Source organism: Urocitellus parryii, chromosome 8, assembly GCF_045843805.1.
Source record: "Urocitellus parryii isolate mUroPar1 chromosome 8, mUroPar1.hap1, whole genome shotgun sequence".
NCBI lineage: Eukaryota > Metazoa > Chordata > Mammalia > Rodentia > Sciuridae > Urocitellus > Urocitellus parryii.
The window spans coordinates 148,404,048-148,421,924 of record NC_135538.1 but is presented as its reverse complement, the minus strand read 5'-3'; positions in this window follow the sequence as shown (position 1 = coordinate 148,421,924).

The window sequence follows — 17,877 nt, the reverse complement described above, 5'->3', positions numbered from 1 at the left end:
GTGTGACTGACCGCTGACCCCGGGGGTCAATCATTGACCCTGACCTTGGAGTGCGGCCCCCCTCAACCTTCACTGGATGGAATTCTCCCCTGAATTTCTTGTTCCCCAATAAAAGGCCACTCCCTGGCGTGCTCTCTCTCTCTCTCTCCTGCTAGCCCTGAGTCATCCTTGCTGCCCTACTGGGTGGTTCGAGGTGGGAGTTCAGAGGGAGAGCCATCTCGGACCTGGTCATAGAAAAAGGTAACGGAGTCTGTGTGTTTTATTTCGATCTTGCTAGCTAACTTTTATGCCAAGAACCTCTTTAATGAAACCAGTGCGCTGGTTGCATGGTGGAACTGAACTTTCAATAAAACTGAATGTTAAGCATGCCCCCCCCCACCTCCACTAAAAGAAACACTAGAAATTGAGTGGTGACTGTGGGCATCTTCTGTGCTCCTTAAGTTATGTTCTCATGGACTAGTCCATCTTTGTAAAAATCTACATTCACCTTGTAGAGTTTGAATAAACTCCCTGTAACCATTGTGCTCAGAGAACAAGGTTTTGGCTTGGTTCCTTCTTAGGAAGGAAAAGGTATACATAAATTATATTACTGGGAGAGAATATTGGTCTAAGAAGTTGTCTTTTCACAGTTTTTTTTTTAAATGCCTGAAAAGGTCTATTTTTATTGTTTATAATATTTGTTAAAATCATAAGATGTGACCTATAACTAGCATGCAGTTAGTTACAGCCGAGAGGGTGGGAGGAGGAAAAGAAGATAGTATCAGCTCTAATAAAAAGAAGAAGAAAAGAAATCCTGTGCTTCAGCCCTTCCTGGGGTGCTCTTCAGAACAGAAGAGACAAACTGCTTGCAAGGTGGCACCCAGCCAATCTCCAACTAGAATCAATTGCTTTGCCAACAAGGAACACAAAAGATGTTCATTGTTTGCAAACCGAGTTTCCTGCAAGGCTACCTCTTCTCCCGGCTTGCAAAAGGAGAGATCAAGCTTCTGCTCCTCTTTGCTGTTCCCTTCTCCCGCCTTCTGGAACCTTTATGGAAGAAGGCAGATCTGTATCTAATCCCAGAGGGAGGAAGGGGTACTTTTCACTTCCCAGTGTGAGCTCTTCATTACCCTGGTGTGACCACAGCATGCAGTTGTTCAGAGAGACAGTGGCCAGTGTTATAATTATCCACATGAAACAACACCAGGTAGCCTTTGTTTTTTGAAGTTTTTTATTTGTATACAGTCTTTTATCTCAACAGGATGTGGCTAGATTTAGGGAATTGGGGGGGGCTGGAATCTGAGTGCAGTTAAAAGGAACCAACTCTAGATTGGGAGGATGGAAGGGGAGAGAGAATCCTCCTTCACCTTCAGCTCTCTCTGGCTCTTCACTCCCTCCTTCAGCAACCACAGAGGCTTAAAGTGAAAGTGAAATTGAAAACAGAGTCAGGCTGATCCAACCTCTCCTCTCCACAGTCTCAGGCCTTATCCTTTTTCCTGGTCCCATTTAACAAATGTGCCTTCTTACTCTCCAGTTCACACTCCTTCCTCAGGCTGCTCACCTCTCTCCTACCTTCCAGGTCCCTGGGTCCCTGGTCACCAGATCCCAAGGCCTCTGTTTCTGCAGTGCCTCTAGCTCTACCCACAAGGCCCGGGGCACTGTACCACAGCTGGGGACCTCTCCAACTCATGCACTATTTCCATGGTAAACCATAGAAATATTGGGCTCATTATTCTAAGTCCCAAACTGCTCACCCAGGTAGAGCCAGGTGCCATTTGGAATCACATGAAAGTCCTAGAAAGTCAGTGTGATAATTACAAAGATATTTACAAATCATTGGAGAAATAATTTTGACGTCCTAAAGAGGCATTTAGAACCAATAATCATGTCATTATTTGTGATTATAATTGCAGTGTATTTAGTGGACTATATTCACCCAGAAGGAGTTTTATTTAGATGTTATATATGGGTATAGGACACCAACATAGTTATGGTGTAGAACTAAAACTGATATTTTCCATTCTATTATTTTTTGAATACTTTGAGATGAGCTATAATTATCATCTGTAGAAATTCCAAATGGACATAAATTAATTTCTATAATGGTTTTTGAGACAGAAAAACTGTTTCTTCTTTATGGCGGGGGAGAGGTTATAAGAAAGCACATATTTGTTTCATTGGCAAGTAAATGGACATTCACATTCTGCTGAAATCTATTTAAGGTAGACCATCATCCATCACTAGAATGTATCTTTGGAAAGACACTTGAATTTAGTATTTGAGAAGTTACTAATCTCCAGTTGACCCAAAATATAACTAGCCCAAGAGCTTAAACAATTTGGATGCTTCTCAAAACATTGCACTATTATAGTGGATGTCTGAAGTGAAACCTGCCAGAACTTAAAGAACCTGATTGCATTACACCCAATGATGAATTGTCCCGGATGTGTTCAGTTAGACTTGAGTTCTTTGAGGTCAAGATGTCATGAAACTTCTGCCAGTGAATTTTAAGACTCCCAGGTGTGCCCAGGTGTCTACCTGATGCCCCATTAGACACTTGCCATTCAACTCACCATCGCTGAAGCGAAGCACACCTCCATTCTTCCAGAGGTAAGAAGGTGCATGTAGGGTTCCTCCTCCTTCCACTGACATGTCGAATCCAGACCAGGAAGTCCCTCTTCATGTCCCACCCAGTCACCTCTCTCTCCTCCTGCCGTCTCCAGCCTTCCTCATCCTTCACCTGTCTATCGTAACAGCTTATCTGTAACCTTTACCCGAATCTCTGAGCCTCTCCACCCTTCCTGGTCTCCCAAGGAACCCCATCCCATCCCATTCTTCTCCACTAACCCCCAACCCTAGGGCTGAAGTCCAAACTACTCACGGTGGCTCATACGCCTCTCAGTGCGTGAGCCTCCCTTCCCACCTCTGGTTCCAACAGCTCATAAGCCGAGCTTGTGCTGTTGGGGTTGGGAGGAGCACTAACCAGGGGTGGCTGCTTCCAGGTGATTTTACATGAATTAACACAGGCTAGAATTGAAAATTCCATTCCTCATCCACACTGGCTAACTTTCCAGTGGTTAGTCCTCTGAGGCTGGTGGTCACCTCCTGAAGACAGGAGACCATGAACGCCCCACCATGCAGGAAGTTCCACTGGAGGGCGCCACTCCGGGGAGTTCCCAGACCCTTGTCTGGCTCTTCACCTGCAGCGTGGGCTCTTCCCTCTTCCCTCTTGGTCCTGTCTTTCTCTTAGCTAGTCCTGGTCGCCTTTTCCAGTTTCACCCATCCCAGCTGGGCAGGTCCTCTTCCCCGGGGTTTCCATGACCTGGTGGATCTTTCCTTGAAGCTCACTCTCTGTGGTTACCTCCATTTTGGTCCATTTTCTTGGTAGACCCTGAGCCCCTGGCTATAGAAACGGTGCCTTTGAATGTCCAGTGAGGCACTTGAGCCCTTATCTAAGGATAAATCAGGCATTAAATATCACCTGCACCTGTGTCCTCTGTGGCTGGACTGGCAATGCCGGGAAGCATTCCCTGTTTCCAGGTAGGGCCAGCTGAGCGGTGAGTTCAGAGGGAGAAGGAAGGGTGAGAATGTTTTTCTGTCCAAATCGTTTCTGTATCTAGGCAATTGATTCTAAAGTGCTTAATTATCTCACTATCTATCCTCGATTCTCAATGCAGAATTAGAAGATTAAACTATTGAGAAGTAAATGACTTATAAAATTCTAAATTGATGGAAACGATGCTTAGTGTTGTTTGGAGAGATCTCTCTGTATTGGGTATGTCCATCAGGTATCAAACGTACAAGTTATTTTAATAATGTCACCTGTTGAGATTTCAACGTGCTGTGTTAAAAATGTTCTTTACTTAAAGTAGGGAATTTATGTGTCTCTTCACAACTGGCCAGTGATATTTCTAGCTCAACATCTAGACTTTTATTTACTTTTGTTTTATAAATCTCTGGATTGTGCAAGTAAATAGAACATATAAAAATTGATTTGCTTTCTTTATGTTCACTCTATTTGTAAACTGATGAATCATAGGTAGTAAGCACAGCTTTGTTATACTTTTTAATTTTTTTTTACACACTGAAATAATTAACTTGTGGATCACTTAAAATGTCACTCAAAATCTTTTCTGCATTGAGTTTTCACTTATTCTTAAAAATATTATGTAATATTTAGAGATTTAGAGTTTGAAAAAAAAACTATGGTGATGGGTTCTGTATGAGTTATTTTACTTCTAGTCTACCATCTCTTTCTCCTACATAGTTTTATCCTGAAATTAACCAACACATCCATTATGGGATACTAACACATTCTAGAGTCTCAAAATCTCAAATCCATTCATTTTTTTTAAAAAATTTGTATGTTTTTTTACCAGGGGTTAAACCCAGGGGTGCTTAACTTCATCCCCAGCCTTTTTGTTTTTCTTTTAAATTTCATTTTTTATTTAGAGACAGGGTCTCACTAAGTTTCTTAGGGCCTCAAGAAATTGCTGAGGCTGACTTTGAACTTGTGTTCCTCCTGCATCAGCCTCCTGAGCCACTGGGATTAGAGGCACATTTATTGTTTTAATAATTAAATATTCATATTCAATTAAATGAATTTCTTAACTTTACTACTAACTTCATTAATATGTGCATGCGTGTGTGGTTAAAGAATTCGCAGAACAGCTAGTGAGTCTGAGTGTTCATTGGAAGAAGAAAGGATAAATAAATTCCAAGGGCTAGGGTTGTGGCTTAGTGGTAGAGTGATCGCCTAGCACGTGCGAGGCACTGCGTTCCATCCTCAGCACCACATAAAAATAAATAAATAAAATAAAGGTTAAATTAAAAAGATGCAGCCATTGCCTTAAAAAAAAATCTTTAAATAGAAGACTTATATTTGTAAAAAACTCCTTGAGGCAAATTAGGTTAGGTAAGAACTTTATGATTGTGAGTAATAGGAGTTAGTCCAGTATTTAAAAATTATAGGCCATCTCTATTCTTAACTAAAATTGTTCATTTTTTTTTCTAAATATAGCACCCATTGAAACTATAATGCTCACGTGACAGGTGCTGGGGTGCAGTATTCAGTCCACACGTGGCTTTGCTCTCTAACTAGCCTGTGACCAAGTCTGAGTGACAGTTGTAAAATAGGTAGGCTACATTTGTAGTTTCCTCCTTACTGCAGAAAATGCAAGAAAAATAAGAGCATCAGTTGTCTCAAGGTTTCGGTGCTGTTCAGGATTGGCTAAGTTATACCATGATAACAAGTGAACTCTGAAATCGTGTGACTTAGCCACACAGGAGTTTTCTGGGCTTGCAGTTTATACCCAGTGTGTCTGCATGTGTGTGTGTGTGGGGGGGGACGGTGGTAGGGGTGGGAAGGTGGTCTGAGTCTCCCACTCCAGGCCGCAGAGGGGTCAGCTGACGGCCTCCACCCCACGGGGAAGTGAGAGTCCATCGGGAACTCAGGCCTCCTGTTCTAGCTGTGGTTTAACAGTGATCCTGCCACTTCTGTTCTCCGCCGCACAGCCAGTCACGTGGCCTTGCCTTGTTTAAAGAGGCCTGGAATACAAAGCAGGAGGAACGCACCCTGGGTGAGCCTCCAGTTCTGTCATCCTCAACAGAGAAGGAGTCAAACCCACGACGCCCCAATTCCCACTCGTGTCAAGTAAAGCAGCTTGGCGGTAAATATTCATCTCAGACAACTCTTTTCCAATTAAATGAAAGATGAATTGACATAGGCCCATTTCTCTCCTTTTAAAGACTGATTTACTGTCAGTAGCTTTTGATTCTAGCTATCAATTCAGGGCATCTGGTAGGTGGAGTGGAGAGAGAGAGCGTTATTATTAATCACCAGAGAACCCACTTAACCTGAGTATAACAATGGGAAACAGAATCACAGCACGAGTCAGCTCTTCTTCCATAGATGCATTGCCCAGTGCAGATTTGGGTTTGGCAGCACCACGGTGTGATTACCTCCACACCTGTCCTGGTTCTCTCCTTAGGGCTGCATTTCAGTGCCCTTTGTTAATTTATGGTATTAGAGGATACCCTGGGGAAAAGGTGGAGCTCTGTGTCATGGAGAGGCTGAGAGTGGTACCACGTTTGCTTATTTGATAGTCGGATTCGAGTCTTCTAAGTGAGAATGCATTCCAGTTTCTGGGGCTCGAATATTCTGTTTTCTTAGGATTTTCCTCTCTGATCCCATTACCCTCTGCTCCCGCAGGTTGGAGTTTATTTATCCTTTCTTCATTAGGTCTCTTGACCTATGACAGGCTGAGCCTTCCCAGTTCAAAACTCCATACCTAGGAGTGCTCCAAGATCTGAAACTATGTTTTCAGTATTGAAATGTCCTTGCCACAAGTGGAAAATTCCACACCTAAACACCTCATCCCACGAGGCAGGTTGGAGCCAGACCCAGGCCCACTGAAGACACTGTGAAAATCACCTGCAGGCTGTGTGTCCGTATGAGGTGTGTAAGAAATAGAAGTGGAGTCCATGTTTGGACTTGGGCTTCATCCCCTAGGTATCTCATTATGAATATGTCAATATTCCCTAATCTGAAAAGTTTCAATATCAGAAACATTTCTGGTTCTAAACAGTTCATGACTGTTTTATTTCTCCAGACGGTGTTTTTGCTTTTCTTCACTTTTCAGTGGACTTTATAATTTTTGTTGAAAAGCAGACATAATATACGGGGGTAATAGGAACAGAGGTACTCAGGCCTTAGTGTGGGGTTTAGTTGGGGGAATGTAGCGAGGGGGTGGGGGGAGAGGCCTCGCATTGCTCTAGCACCAGTATTTTTGACCCCGTGGGCTTGCTTAAGAACTCCCCCTCAGGTAAAGTCTGGGTGACAGTGTCTGAACATCTGCGTCCTCACGTGACGTGTATGTTGAATCCCAACCCAGCACGAGGCTCTGCCCCCCATGATTAGGGCCCTCATAGAAGAGGCCCAAGGGACTCCCTTCCTCCCTGTGAGGACTCGGAGAGAAGCTGTTATGCTTCGGGAAGTGGCCCTCACCAGGGAAGGAACTGGTTGGCAAAGCTCAGATTTCCCACTCTTGGGAGCTTTAGAAATTGCTGTCTGTTATTGAAGCCCCCCGTTACCGTGGTGCTGCGGGGCACCTGAAGGAGCTGCGAGGCTGAGTCTCCCTGCTGCTCTGTCATCTGTGGTCCAGTGGATTCCGCTAGCATCCTTTGGGGCGGTGGTAGGTGGGGCAGGAAGTGCTCTGCAGTCTGATGAACACGACAGGCCAGTTCCAGCCCCTGGGCTTTGACCTCCACCAGTGTTTCTTAGCTCTTGTTCCTCCCCTAGATGAGCCAGGGAAGCTGAAGAAGGGAACGGCCCTGCCTCAGGTGGGAGAGGCCAGGGCACCCCCTGCTTCCCTGGGAGCAGGTGCTCTCACAGAGAGGCTCTGGGCCTGTTCTGCACTGGCTGCCCTGCCCAAGCCCTGCAGGGTCTTTCTTGTCTCATTACCCTGAAGACTTGTTGGGGTTCCTACGTGGACCTCTGGGGCCCCTCTAAGACTACAGACACATGGAATGCTGGGGCCTCCTCCAAGACTAGAGCCACAGTGATTTTCTCTCTGGGAAAATAGTCCACGTTCATTCCCATCAAGTCAACAGAACTACCATTTAAATCTTTCTCCTAGTTCACGGTTCCAGTGGCTTCTGCTCCAGACAAGCAACCCCAGGGGTGAGATTTCTGGGGTGTGGTTTACCCTGGTACCTCACTTCTCTCCAAGGACCAGAAAAGCCATTGATTTTCAATTTGTTCAACTTTCTCTTGATGAACGGATGGGAGAGATGACTTCAAGCTCTATACACATCCCAGCTAAAGCTGAAACTCTGAGCCGACTTGTTAATAATATAAAATTAGCAGCGTCTTAGCATCTTCTAGTTAGTCTGCAAGAATAATTAGCTAAGGTCAGATAAGAGGGAAATTTTAAACAGAATCTTAACAGAAAACATTGCATAATTCGTGAATAGACTTGAAAATGACTTTCACGTCTCCATCAGTAGGATCAGTAGGCACTCCTGCTTGCATTTACATATTCATGTTGAGTGGCATTTCTGGTTTCATCTGGTCATACAATCAAGTACACGAATAAACTGAATTTAGAACCAGAATTTCAAATGACAAATCACAAGTATTAAATTAAAACTTTAATTAGATATGGCGTATCAAAGTTCATTCTACTGCCATGTATAACTAATTAAAACAAATTCTTAAAAGACCACATAAACTAAAACTTTAAAAATAGCAATGTATATTGTCATACTTTTTATACTAAAAACATCTTAATATTACTTTTTTGGGTGAGCAAAACTTTTGCTTCATTTTTATAAAAGTAACTTTAAAAAACATTGGTTGCTTTATTTCATTCTTATGATTTCCTTTTTATGAATAAGTTTTATAATATATTCAACAGATTAATGGAGTATCATGTATACATAATTTAATTTATATACATATAAATTAAATATGTGTTAATTTAATTTATATACATATAAATTAAATATGTGTGGAAAAGATTATTCAGATTCTCACTACTATTGTGGGCAGTTAATCAGTTTACTAATTGCTCCTCGAGTAACTTTGGCCACATCCTCAGAGATGAGCTTTCTTTATCAGAAATTACCAAGCAATTGTTTAGAAAGCCTGGAAGAGGAGGTACAGAGTGAGAGGATGCTTTGGTTTGGGGAAAGAACACTGGATTAGAGTGCTGGAGAACAGTCTTCTGTTTCTGCTCCTGTGTCAAATCAGTGACCTTGGGAAACTCACTAAATGCTCCTCAACTTGAGCCTCCTTCTCCATGAAACGAGACTCATAACCAGAACCTAGGAGCAGAAAGTGTGGAGGAAGATGTCTGCTGACAGTGGTTAATAGTTTGTAGAAGAAAACACACATAGAAAAACTTCAAGAATAATAGAAGAATGCATTTGGGGCTACAGGCAAGAATACAAGGTTTGAAACACAAATGACAAGCCGTACAGAAGGGAGAGAAATGCAGGCCGACCTGTGAATATTTTACTCATCTGTACTATAATTGCACCTAAATCTGGTGCTTTCTGAATATTGACTTGATGTCACTACCAATGGAAAAATTCACACCTGACCTTATAAGATAGGTTGCAGAAGGAAGGAAGAAGCTTGGGGGAGAAATCTCTGAAGAGAGTCTCTTGAGATAGCACCTTCCTGGGTAGGTGGACCCTTTTGCAGTATTAGCACAGCAGCCCTTGGTAAGTCCCATCTCCAGATTGCCCTTGTCCACACTTTCCTTAGAGCCTCATGGTTCAGAGGATAGTAACAGTGAGATGTGTAGAGGGAAGGACCAAATAAAATGTGCATTAAGATCATTATGTTGCAAAAAATTCCAAGCATCTTTAGCCATGCATTCATGTATGTTCAGAAACACATCAACAGCAGTGCCTCCTGTACATGGGGGGAAATACAAAAACAATAGCAGTTATTGAACAGCTAAGTTGTGCAGGTGTTATGCTAGGCAACTTTCATAGAATAAATTGTTCCTTATTAAATCAGGTTGAGTATAGACTGAAAATCCATAATGTGAAGATCTGAAATGCTCTAAAATCTGACACGTTTGAATATTGACATGATGTCACTACCAATGGAAAAACCCACACCCAACCTCATAGGACAGAATGCAGTCAAAATGCAGCCTCATTAAAAGTGTTTTATGAAATTATCTTCAGACTCTGTATCCGAGGGAGGTATATATGAAACATCAATGGAGTTCACATTTAGACTTTGTTCCAATCCCCAGAATATCTCACTATCTGTACGCAAATTTCCCCAAACCTGAAAACAAATGTGAAATCCAAAACATTTTAGTCCCAAGTGTTTTGATTAAGAGTTACTCAGTCAGTATTAATATTCCCACCTGTAGAATTCTAAACTAGAATTGTATACATTGAAGACAGTTTCTCAAGCCCCCAACAGATATGTGGCTTGAGCAGAATTGGAACCCATGTCTACCCTTACAGGACTGTTGGAGGTCACATGTGAGTGCTGAGCATTCTTACTGGAAGGACCCAGTTCACAATCTTTCAAGTGTGTTATAATAAACACGTTAAAATAAACAGTTTTCTTCAAACTTAAATTATGGATTACCATATATATTGAGTTACAGATAAAAATTGAAATGCCTTTGTGGCTTTAGAGCAAAAATGATTATGGTTATTGATATTTTATGATTTCTGTTTGAGTTTTTCAGCTAATAGTTCCCCGCTCTCTCCCAGGGTGCCATCGTTTTCATAGGCTCTTGAAGAGTTCATGGGTTCTTGCACTTTGACTTGGCGCCTGCCGGACACAAGTCTAAGAATGAACTTGGAGATTCTGCTCTTCCCAGCACACAGCCTGGATAAATAGACCTTTACAGCTCTCCAAGCTCATTTGCTCAACAGGGTATTTGCACTGAGATGGAAAGGCTGGTGGATCCTGGTGATACTTCCTTTGATAGAGAGGAATATGAAGCAAGAATTTGATTCCCTCTCTGCTACAACACCTGGTAGGTGGTGCTGAAGCTAAGGACATTCAGTCATGCAATATACATCTCTGCTGTCTGTCTCTCCTTCGGTGCTAGGAGCTATTTGAGGCTGCTGGTCCTTTCCAATTGATTCCTGCATCCAGAATTTATCAATGTTTTAGCACATAGTAATAAGAAATTTAAGAACTACTGAGTGAACTTCAGAAAAAATGGGTGGATAGGGCTGGGTGACTATGACCTGAGGTCTACCAGGAGTGGGTGACAGCGCTCCTCTTAGAACCTGGGTTCTGCACAGCTTCTTCAATTATTTTCCTAGCTGATCATCTTGTTTTAATCTCTTCTATAGACTGGAGTTCACTCTGCTGAATGCCACTAGATGGTCTTCACATTATCAACGGCTGACCACAAGGGGAAAAATATAAATATTCATCTAACTGCCAAAGCAGAGAAGTTAAGTACACTTAGAGAATTTCTCTTCTGATTTCTAGTTTGCTAGTGTCACAGTTGCAAATTTGCAACTCATTCTCGATTATCCATCTGGCTGTGTGTGGACTTCAAGGACCACCTCTGATTTCTCATGCTAATTGCAAAAACCCTGCATTCTCCACCCTATCTCCAGACCCTGCCTATGCACACTTCACCTACTTCTCATAGTCACCACAGCATTGTGTGAGCATCTTTGTTCTCAATGCATAAAAATAGTCACTTAATTTAAAAACAGAGGAATAAATAGAATAGATTCCCAGAAGTAATAAATGACAGGTATAAAATATTTTGAAAGTAATTGCTTGACATTATCAGAATAGCATGATAGTTTTTTTTTAATTGAAACATCAGTGATCATCCATTTAAACCAATTTGAAAAACACACTTGGGCTGGGGATGTGGCTCAGGCGGTAGCGCGCTCGCCTGGCATGCGTGCGGCCCGGGTTCGATCCTCAGCACCACATACCAACAAAGATGTTGTGTCTGCCGAGAACTAAAAAATAAATATTAAAAATTCTCTCTCTCTTTCTCTCTCTCTCTATCGCTCTCTCTCTCTCTCTTTAAAAAAAAAAAAAAACACACTTAAACCGTTTTCTTCCTTCTTCAGAATCAATGGCTAGTCAAAGACAATCCAGGCTAATCTGGAATAGACACTTGAATCTTTTTGTACATTCATTTTTAAAGCATTATTTTCTGTATGTAGAGCTATGGTTCCCTTTCGAATATATACTGTGCCTTCACTAACAAGTCCTCCCAGTACTTATTCCCCGGTGATGAATGGATCTGTGCTTCAGTGGTGGTTTGGTTAGCTAAATGAAGAGATTTCTTCTCTTATTGTATCTCCATTTTCAAAGTCAAAGAGACCACCAAGGAGTCCCTCCCTAGGATGCAGGAGGAGAGAGGACACTTTGCAGTCCCCAGCAGAGCTCCTTGTGATGGGTTATGCCAACAACTCCTGCCAGCACCTGTTAGGAGGACTTGGCAAAAGTACCCCAGGTGCCGCCTCTGGAAGTGGTCATCTGGAACATGGTGTGGCCACACCTCGGGCCTGAGCAGGGTCACAGGAACCGCGCCTATTGGTGGGAAGCCACAGAAAAGGGTGGCCTTCTGGCTTCAGGGAGGTGAATGCATCTCCTAGCAGGTGAGGTGAGGATAAAGATGGGAAGGTGGAGGAGAGATTAGGCTCTGTCCTTCTGTGTGGAGTGGAAGAGAAAATGCATTGTCCCAGGTACCTCTGTGAAGGAGAAGAACCTTCTGGAGGGTCCTTTATCCTGCTGATCCCACAGGAGTTTATGGAGATGAATGTGGGGACAGGTGCCAGCCAGGTCTGGATTGCTCATATGACGAGAGGAATTTGGAGCTTTGAGGGAGAGTAGTGGTGCAGAACATGGGAGGATGATAGGCATCAGGAAAGCGGGGGGGGGGGGTGGCTGTGATGAGCTGGGCGTGGGGAGGTTGGGTGTGACAGGTGTGACGTGACCGAAGTGAGCAGACTGATGTGACCAAGTGTGAGACTGGGTGACTGAGTGCCTCTCATTCAACTTGAAGTGGTTTGCAGGGTGGATTTGAGCAAGCCCTATGTGCCATCTCTCCAAATCTTCAGGGGACTCTTTCAAAGCCTTTGTCTGTGAGAGTTTTAACGCTTGGTTTTGCTTTGGTGGAATTGAGAGGAGCATAGGAAGATAAAACCTAGATGTAGCAGCTTTCTTGGAAGTGTGTAAAAATATCTATTAATATGGAATAATTCAGAGGAATTAGGAACTCAGAACCAGAGGCAGACACCCTTGAGAAAACTTCAATTTCCAGATGTGGAATAGGAATTCGAGGCGATCTTAAGGGGCAAGGAGGAAGCAGATAACAGCTGAGCTGGATGTTTGTATTAGGTCAGTATTTTTTATATGTCATACTTTAAAAAAATAGGAGAAAATAGAAACATTATTAACTTCTCTGTACACATTTATTCTGTTTTAGAATAATTATGGTAAAATATATCTCACATCAAATTTATCTCAACCATTTTCACGTGTGCCTTTCAGCAGTATTAAGAATATTCATTGTGCTTTGTAACCATTGCCATGGTTCATTTCCAGAAATTTCATTTTATTCCCAAATTGGAAAACTATACACACTGAAAAATAACCAAGTCAGCCACCATCTGGCACCATGCATAAGTGCAGTCATGGAGTCATTGTCCTTGGCTTATGTCACTTTTTTCATCCATGGTGTAGCATGTGTCAGAATTTCTTTTCTCTTGAGCCTGGATAATATTCCATTAAACACACATGTACACACATACCACATTCCATTTATCCAATCATCTGTCAGTGAACACTTGGGTTGTGCCTAGTTGTTTGCTATCACACCTGGGCATAAAACTGTGCTGAATCCTTTGGGGCATATACTCAGAAGTGGAGATACTAGATCCATGGTGATAATGCTACTTTCAATATTTTGAGGCATTGCCATACCGTTTTCAATATCAGCTGCATCACTGATATTCCCAATGGTATATCAGCTCTCAGTTTCTCCACATCCTTGCCAAGACCTATCATTTTCTGTTTTATTGTTGTTAGCACCCATCTTAATGGTTCTGAGATGGTGTCTCAAATGGTTTCAATTTTTTATTTCCCTAATGTTTACTCACATTGAGCATCTTTTCATGTGCTCACTGGCTATTGGCATATCTTTGGAAAAAAATGTCCCTTCAATTCCTTTGTCACATTTTAATTGAATTGTTTGTTTTTATTGTTGAGTTATAGGAATTCTTTATATATTTGTATATTAAGATATATGATTTGCAAGTATTTTTATATTTTATGAATTGCTTTCTTACTCTGTTATTTTCTTTAATGAAGAGAAAATTTTAGTTTTGATGCTGTTCAATCTGTCTTTTTATTAATTGTCTATGTTTTTGGTGTCATATCCAAATATCATTGTCAAATAAAATGTCACGAAGTATCCGTGTTCTATGTTTTCTCCTGAGAATTCCATTCTTTTGCTTATACATTTTTAAACCTATTTTTGTTTACTTAAATTATCATGAAAATCTTTTTATCTCATTAAAAGTTTTTCTGTCAACATCATGTTTTATAAACCTACCTTAGGCTGTTCTAGCCTGTATCATAATTTTTCTTTTTTTTGACTCATAAATAAAAATTGTACATATTATAAAGTATAATGTGATGTTTCAATACATGCATATATTGTGAAATGTTCAAATCAGGGTAAACATATCCAACTCCTCAAACATTTTTCATTTTTGTAGGTGAAAACATACAAAATTCTTTTTTCTCAGCCTTTAAAAAATATACAGTGTATAATTATTACATGATGTCTAATCAGAATTTCTTTGTCCCTTTTAACTATAACTTATTATCCAATAATCAACTTTCTTCCATTCCTTTGTCTCCTCTAGTCTTCTTGGCTCCTGGTAACCACCATTCTATGTTCAACCTTCATGAGGTCAGTTTTTTAATATTCCACATAGGAATGAGACTGCAGTGAGGACTTTCACATTGAGTCCTAGACTTGCTTCTCTTTGCCTGTGTCCACTAGAAAAAAGGCATTTATAGTCATTGCAGCTTTAGCTAATAGCTGTAATGGTGCATTCTTGCCAAGTTATAATCTACCTGTATCTTCTTCTGATGATTATTTCTTCATAGAGTATTCTGCCAACCTCCCTCACACTTACACTTTGTTTTCCTTTGGAATGACGGGGAGAGGTTGACTTTTATAAATTTCCAGTGTTATGTTTCTTCTATAGCCAAAGGACACCTATCCACCTCCTGCAGAAGTAGACCATTGTAGAGGCTGTGTTTGAAGTAAAGAAAAGCTTTGGTTCTTCTCTCTCATGAGGACAAGTTGGACCACTCCTGGCTGCTTGTACCTGTGATATCTGCGTAGGGTAGAGAGTGGTCAATGCCACTTGGCATTTTTATTCTGCATTGTTAGAGGTCAGCCAGAAGAGGAGGGCAGGGTCATGCGGTTGGGATACCATGGTGGGTAGCACTGGCTTCTGTCCTAGAGCCATAGAAACAGAGCAGATTTATAAGTGTTGCCTCTGGAATAAACTAAGGCCTCATCTTTGAGTTCTAATGATTTTTTTTTTCCCGGTGGGGAGTGTGTGCTTAATTCTGAGGAAACTATTTCTGTCTATGGTTTGAATCATGTTTCCAAGGTCAGTGATGGGGCCCCTGTTGCTCAGAAAGATTGAAATCCTCGGTGTGGGACACCCACAATGATTCCCTTGGGTGTGTATTGAGCACAGCTGAATCGAGGATCAGGCTCCAATCCCTCTGGAATTGAACTTTCCGATCCTTCTCAAGATACACCGTCTAAGGTAGCTGTTGAATTCTGTGGCTGACTTTTCTTTACAAGAAGTCATCTTCTTGGCTTTCAGACTCCTTTAGCATCTTAAGATACGGGAAAGAAAAGGAGAAGTAAGATTTTAATAAGCAAGCTTATCTGAAGCTGCTGTTTGTGACAGCTGGTGGTGGTGGACTGAAGAGAGGCAGACATGAGTTCTTGGGCCCTCCTCTCATTAAGAGCTGGAGTCTTTTAATGATCGTCTGCACTTACCCAGACTCAGCGACTGCTGAGCCCGTAGAATGTGCTGGAAATGGTGCTCTGCCAGTTCCATGTCCCAGCTTGGAGATGCTGGTAACTCTCCACTGCAAGAATTCCAGGAGTGTCCAAATTTTCACTCCTCGGAGCACATGCCCTGTTCCTCACCCTCCTTCTGATTGTGGGTGAGGTTTGTGATTGTGATGGATTTCACCGCAGTGGTTATTGCCTTACATGGTAAAAGCAAAGGGATTTGCAGATGTAGTTAAGCTTCATATTTTTTTAAAAAAAATTATTGGTTCTTCTTAGTTATACATCACATTAGGATTCATTCTGACATAATTAGAAAAGCATGGAATTCGTTTGAATTCCATCCCCAATACTTTCTCTTTCCCTCTCCTCCTCCATCCTGCTGTTCCATCCCCTCTACTCTATTGATATTTCTGCTATTTACTGATAGTTTTTTTAAAAAATTAGTGTCTTATGGATGTACATGATGGTGAGATTCACTGTGGTACGTTCATATATGCACAGAGGAAAGCTAGGTCAGGTTCATCCTGTCTTTCCCTCTCCTACCCACCCTCCCTCCCTTCATTCCCCTTTGTCTGCTCCACTGATCTTTCTTCTATTTTTTTTTAATCCCTGTCACTATTTTGGATTAGCTTCCACATATCAGGGAATGTTAAACTTCCTATTAAGTTGACTTTCAGTTAGCCAAATACAGATTAGCTTAATTAGGCAATATTTAATCAAGTGATCGTTTTCAAAGAGATGGAGGTTTTCCAACAAATGGTGCTCAGACAACTAGATATCCAAAGAATGAAAGTGGATCCCTTCCTCACACCATAGTCAAAAATGAACTCAAACTGGATTGTTAGATGAAATACAAGCATTAAATCTGTAAAACTTACTAACATAAGGGTCAATCTTCATGAACTTGAGCTAAGTAATAATTTTTTAGCTGCAACATCAAAGGTAGAAGTGGAAAAAGACAAAAAAAAAAGGAGAGCTTGTACTTCTTCAAAATTAGAAACTTTCACAATTCTAAGGACATACTCAAGAAAAAGGAAAAGTCAACCCAAAATTGGGGAAAACTCACTAATCATATATAAGTCCACAATATATATGAATAACTCTTACATTCCAATAATAAAAATATAAATAGCTCAATTTTTTTAAATGACAATGACCAAAGGATTTGCACAGAAAGTTTCCCAATGAAAATATATAAATGACCAATAAAGACTTGGAAAAAAAATGCTCATCAATAGTCATTAAGGGAATACAAATCACACCCAGTAGGAAGTTATAATAAAAATGCAAACAATAATAGGGTTGAAGAGGATGAGGAGACATAGGAATCTTCACAGATTTCTAGTGAGAGTACTGCAGCTTCTTTGGAAAATAACTTAGCAGTTCCTCAAACTGTTAGCACAGGGTTTGTACTGCAATGTAGCGATTCTAGTCCTCGGTGTAAAACCAGGAGAAATGCAAACATATGTTCGCAAAAATCTTCTACCTGGTTAGAATAGTAGCATATTATGCACAGTTGCTCCAAAGAAGAAAGAACCTGAGTGTCCGTGAATTAATGAATCGATGAGTAAAATGTGAAACGTTCTCAATGGCAGCAGTGCTCAGCGATGAGAAAAATGAAGCACTTATACAGGGTACAATGTGGATGACTGTTGAAAACACGCAAAGTCACAAAAGACCACATGTTGAATGATTCCATTCATGTGGTATGACCAGAACAGAAGAAATCTACAGAGCAAGAACAGGTTAGTTCTTGCCCAGGGCTAGGAGCAGGGGTGCAGTTGTAGGTAAATGGTAATGGGCATAGGGTTCCTTTCGGGGATGGTAACAAATTAGTTTGCAGTGATGGTTACCCAAATCTGTGAAGATGCTAGAAAACATTGAATTACACACCAAGACGAGTGAAGTATGTTGCATGTGAATTACTGAGTTTTATCCCAACAAAGCCACACACACACACACACACACACACACACATAGAAATCAGATCTTTACTGAGCTCAGAGACACGCTCTTGCTGGTCTCAAAGAAGCCAGTTGCCATGAGTTTTAGAGATGCTAGGAAATGAATTCTGCCAACCTGTGAGCTTGGAGAAATGTCTGGAACCTTAGGTGAGACAGCATCCTGGTTGACACACATCAGCCACAACATTGCGAGTTCCTGAGTGGAAGCCATGCTCAGACTTCAGACCTACAGAAACCGTGGGAGGATAAATGGTGTGGTTTTATGTCCATTTGTGGTTCTTTGTTACACAGCAGTAGGAACCTGGTGCACTTCTACTCTTGGTCTCTCAGAACACTTGCATTTGGACTCCAGCTGT